Source organism: Emydura macquarii, unplaced genomic scaffold (assembly GCF_026122565.2).
Source record: "Emydura macquarii macquarii isolate MOO-44397 ecotype Brisbane River unplaced genomic scaffold, CSIRO-AGI_Emac_v2 contig_1253, whole genome shotgun sequence".
Classification (NCBI taxonomy): domain Eukaryota; kingdom Metazoa; phylum Chordata; order Testudines; family Chelidae; genus Emydura; species Emydura macquarii.
In genome coordinates, this window is record NW_027131390.1 from 28768024 (window position 1) to 28774023 (window position 6000).

Below are 6000 nucleotides of genomic sequence, written 5' to 3' on the forward strand. Positions count from 1 at the left end.
CACCATTCATGTTTTTACATACTTTTATCATATCACCCCCTTAGTTATCTCTTTTCTAACCTGGAACAGTCCCAAGCCTTTTCAGTGTCTCCTCAGATAAAAGCTGTTTCATATCTCTAATCATTGTTGCTGCCCTTCTTTATACCTTTTCCAGTTCTAATGTGTCTTTTTTTGAGATACTGCAACCAGAACTGCATGCAGTATTCAAGGTGTGTGCTTACCATGAATTTATAGATGGGCATCTTGACATGTTCTGTTTGATCATTTATCCCTTTCGTAATGGTTCTTAACTGTCTGTTAGCTTTCTCCACCACTGCTGCGCACATTGAGTAGATGTTTTCAGAGAACTACCCACCCTGACTCCAAGATCATTTTCTTGAGTGGAAACAGCTAATTTAGACCCCCATCATTTTGTACATATAGTTGAGATTATTTTTCCAGCGTGCATTACTTTGCAGTTAGCAACATTGCCAGTATGATCCTATCTGAGAAGGACGAGGTCAGCTCCTCATGTGGCTCACTTAATTTGCTCTGTGCCAGGCCCAGATGAGGTGTCCATTAGTGCGCCATTCATTCAAAAAGACAAGTGCTCAAATGGGAAAGCTTCACATTAGCGACTGACGAGCATTCATGTGAGTAAAACAATGATTGCTCAAGTCTCATGAAATGGATACAAAATGGATGCAAGTTACAGTGAATTTGTTCATAAATTCAAAGGAATACCCCTGAAAAGAAATTGTTTCGATTAAATAACAGTTTTTAAGATGCTTTTGTCCCATTCAGGATGAGAGAGCTATGTGCATATGTTATTTATTAATGTTTTCATATCCTCATACGAATTTGTACTTTAGTCTTTCCTAAGGCACTCAGTGCTATGGTACAGAATCATGGCATACATGAATGAATCCATGTTCACAGTGCACCTAGGTTAGTGAATGTGGCTATTCCCATTTTACAGATGGGAACTGAGGCAGTGTCAGATTACAGGCCTAACCATTACAGGGTCTAAGGACCCCTGTGTAAGGGCCAGGCAGAGTTCCCAGGAACCACAGGGACTGCTCCCTCCCTACTACCGCCAGGGAACCTGGGTGTGGGGAAGAGAGGGAGCCAGTCTGGAGAGCTGACAAGCTATATGGAGGAAGAAGCAAGCTGCAGCCCACACAGGAAGTGGCATCAGGTGCATGCTGTCCCCTGGTACTTGCTCAGGGCATTGTGGCTCTGCAGCTTTCCTCACTGTGGGCTGGGCCTGGAAGGTACAATGGGGCCCAAAGGGCTGATTTTCAGAGATTCTGAGCATCCATAGCTCCCATTGACTTCAGCTGCAGATTCTCAGCATTTCTGAAAAATCAGACACTCAGAGCCAGAAGTTTCAAAAGTACTCAGCACACACTTGGAGCCAGATTTTCAAAAGATCTCATCTCTCATGTAGTTGCCTAAGTAACTGGCCAATGCTTAATGGAAGCCACCAAAATCTGACCCCATTTGTAAGTATTGACCTAAGCGCCTTGGCCCAGGTCATGCGGGGCTGAGAACAGAACCCAGCTCTCCTGTCTAATGTCTGCCACAGGACCGTGCTTTCCCTAAATGTTAGCTTCCTACAAATAGAGTCTAAATTATTATTGGACAGCTGCAGTTAGAAAAAGGAGATGCAAGAAAAGAATAAAAAAACGCAGCAGCTCTGGGAGTTGACAAAAATCTGTGCCATTTCCCTGTGAGCATTCTCCTAGTGCAATGGTCATCAAAAATATGAAAAAATATTTAACAATTTACATGTTCTCTGGTAAAACAGCTGACAGCAATTTTGGTCTCTATGGCTGATTAGTGATTTATGGGTCTGACATGTCTGGTGTGCATTCCGAAGATGCACTGCTACCTCCCTTTGAGAGTTTACCGTGGTCAAAGATATAATGGCTTAAGGAACCCTCCCCGCCAGTCACCATATCAGTCTAGAGACAGGATCAGGGAAACAAGAAAGCTCTTTTTCATTCAGATAAGGCAGAATACGTTAATGAGGTCACAGGCAGCTGGCAAAATCCAAACAAAGCTGTTGACAATTTTTGGCATCAATTCTTATTAAACAACATCTATCCTGGGTGAAGTCTGGGCCAAAGAAGCTAAATGATATTGCTGATAAATTAGCCTGTTTCCCATGACAACCTCCTTTTTGGCTCTGAAGAAAGACAAAAAATGACTCCTGTTTCTGATTCCTTATTAAAACTCTTTTGGGATTTTTGGCAAAAAAGGGCACAAGAGTTATCAGGATGCTCATTCTTTCTGAACATACCTGAACATGAACAATTTGGTCTGGTTCCAAAGCAGGAATTATTAATATGGAGATAGATTTGGCAAATGACCTAGGTTCATGTTGTTGCCAAGGTAGGTTAGAAAGTATGGAAGCACGGAAAGACGTTAGCTGAGGAATAGAAATTGTGTCAATTTTAAGCATCCCATTTTTAAAGCCAAACTAATAACCTGTAATTCTCCTAGACTCTTTCAGAGTTCAGTGGTCTGTCACTGAGACAGGCATACTAAATACAGATGTGGCAGACAACGTGTGGCTTGCCTGAAGCCAGGAGGACATTTCAGGAAACAGATCAAGCTCACCTACATATGAGCAGAAGCCCATCTATGGAATTGGAGGAGGAAAGTTACTGTTGAAAAAAATCCCAAAATAAGACCGTGAAGAACCCAGGGCTATTGATCCGCTATCTGCTATTGATGGAGATGGAGAATCATTCCAAGGTACTGCACTTTTGAGAGAATGGCTGGAAGGGAGAACTGGCTCTTTTGAAGTGTGCGTGCTGGTTTGAAGGAAGGCCAGTCAAATCTAAAGGGCAAGACCTTGTTGTTCTTCAGCTGTTTTCAGGCTGCTCTTGTTACTGTGTACGTTGTTAGTACGTATGTATATGTAACACACAATTTGTCAAATTCTGCACACACACTCAATTACACAGTAAAGTCTATTTATTCTGTTCCATTCTTTTTCTTATTCTGAACCCATCATTGTGGTATCAGAGCACCTTGGAGTCAAGAAGTCAGTGGGAAAAGTCCCAGTTTACAACCCTGTGTAAGCAGGGGCAGAATTTTTGGCCCAATGTCATTTGTCTTTGTTTACACACATACAAAAATATCAGTTCTGTTAATCTGACTGACTGAAACTGTTCTATGATAATTAAGAATAATGCACACTCACAGGGTACTCTGCTCACCTCCAATCTGGCGCCTCCTCCTGCTTACTCTGGGTGATTAGTTCCCGAGGCCGCTGCCCCCCCATCCACAGGTTGCATGCCATCACTCTAACTCAGGTCTGCAGGTCCTCTTGCTCCAGGACCCATAGTGTCCTCTTTGTGACTTAGCCCTCTGGCTAGGTCACTTAGTCTTCTCCTTTCCAGGGTTCAGTCAATCAACAGTCCTATTCTGTCTTCCCACAGGACTGCCCCGGTGCCACTTCCTCAACAGCTGGTAGAAAAACCCAGGCCTGTCCTCCACTCCAGATTCCACTCCAGGGACCCTCAGCACAAAAGATCTGGACTCCCTCTCCAAAGAGTGACTGCCCTGTCTCAGCAACAGTCCCAGTCTGTAGCCCGCTACCTGGCTTTATAAGCTCTGCCGCCTGTTCCTGCACAAGTGGGTCTGCTCAGTCACTTAGTTCCCTGCTCCCTGGCTCCTCCAGGTGCACCCCATGAAGTTAATTGGCCTGCCTGGCCACCTTCGCCTCTTCCAAACCTGTGTGAGGTGGACACCCCATTGTACACATATTTAACTTATTTATATTACAGTAGTGACTAGAGGCCCCACTGAGACCAGGATCCCCAGTGCTAGGTGTTGCATATACACATACGAAGTCTGTACTCTTGGCTTAAAGAGTTAGCGAAGTACAGCTAGAGAGAGAGAGGGGAAGTGACTTGCCTACATTTACATAGCACATCAGTGGAAGAGCTGGGAATAGAATGGAGGTTTCCCATGTCCTTAATCAATGCCCTATCCTCTGGGCCACATGCCCCTCATGACTTGCCATTTCTGGAAAAAGCAAGGCAAAACAGTTTATTTTGCCTATGAAAGGTGCATAATCTGTCTGGCACTGTATATAAAGTGTCTGTAAATTCCTTTGCATTTTGTTTCAGTTCCATTTTCAGAAAGGACTAGTTAATGTTTTCCTTTACTGTTTTAAAAGGTGGCCCCAAGAATGAATAAAATCTAGGGTACCATATTATTCATCACCCTGTTTACTAGCAGAAAAACAAAGACTTCCCTTTGAAAGCCACAAGAAGAGAATATATGAAAGAATTCTGCATTAGATCAGGAGGGCATCAGTCCTGCAATCACGTTGCTGGCTTGGTCTCTCAGTCTCATGGAGAAACGCAGAGTCAGTGAATCAAAATGCAGTAGCCCACTGTGCTTCTCCACTCCTGTAACACTGTCCTTTTGAGGAGAGGTGGAAAGGATTGGCAATATTGGACTCACTTCTCTTTCTTGGTCGTTTCCTGTGTATTTGATCGAGCCCACACCAGCACCTTTATTTCACTTTCCTAAACCCTGCTGTTCCATGACAACCTCCTCTTTGAGAGCGAATTCCATAAATGATTAAAAATGAATGTGCTTGTTCTGAACAGCTTTGATAGTTAGTTTGAAACGAGTGATTAAGTCAGAATTAGCTCAACTTTCAAGGAAAAACTGATTGAAAAAATTCAGTATAAAGTATGAAGGTTTCTGCTTTATCGGAGTAAGAAAATCATTTCGGTTGCGGGAAGCGGGGGGAGTGACTTCTTTTGTATATTTGATAATAAAGTAACCTTTCCTTTGTTCATCATTACCCTTGGATGGTGTATGGAGTCTCTTTTCTTAACTTTTTTCATCCTTTAATTTTTTATGAAAAGAGTTCCCATAAATGTCAGGGAATTTCAGTGCTAGCTGGAGGCAGGTACAATGAGGGACACACATCATCATGGAAGCTTTCCCCATAGCTCTGCAAATGCGCTTCAAGCACGACCCTACAGCACCTCTGCTATTGAGTTCTGGGCTTCCTAAATAAGAGACAACAAAAGCAAGTGTCACTTTCAATTTAAAAATCTGCCTTCACACACCTGACGACCAGTGCAAACACAAAAAGGGTGTTTGGTGACTTATGGATGTGCAGCAAAGTTAATCTGTCGCAAGCAGAGATCAACAAAGCAATGAGGAGACTACAGCACAAAAATTATATCCTACGTTTTGTACATTGCTGCAGACACAATAATGGCTGTCCTTAATAGAAAAAGGCTGCTGGGAGAGATCACCTTTTGTTTCTGGATGTTAGTAGCGCCTTCCACAAAAACAGTAACAACAGAGGAAGAAGCTTTATTGCTGAAAAGTGCACGGCTCTCAAGAGGAATTTGGAAATTAAGATGCGTTTACTAGGGCTCCTTAAAACCTAGGAGTTACTGGATCCTCCAACAATTTTTATATGGCAAGAACTCGGAGCAGATGGAAGTGTCTTCCAAACACCCTATAGAAAACTTCAGCAGGATCAAAAGCAAATTTGCCATTTTCAGTTTAAAAGATTTAGAATTTGAGAAGGTGAGAACAAAGACTTAGATGGTGTAAATAGGCATAGTCAATTTAACTCCCCATATGCACAGCAGCTGAGGTTTTGCTCCATGACATTAACCATTATTCCCATGGACATCACTAAATACATGCTTAGCTATAGAGGTGTTTAGAAACGGACAAGGCTTTTAGGTTTTGTTTGTTCAGAAATGTCATTTATTTCCAGGTTCTTTATTTGTGGATGACTTATCACAATTTATTCCCTGCATTAATATATAGCCAAGGCTGCATTTTACAGGACTACTCACTGTATCATTCTCACTATCCCTTTTTCTACTCTGTACTTAAATATCTGCAAGGATGGTGCCCCCCAACATCTATAACTACAGTATTCAGCTTTATTCCACTAATTAATCTACCTGTAAGACCTTATGGCTAATATCTAGCTTTAATTTTCCTTACCTATGAACCTTT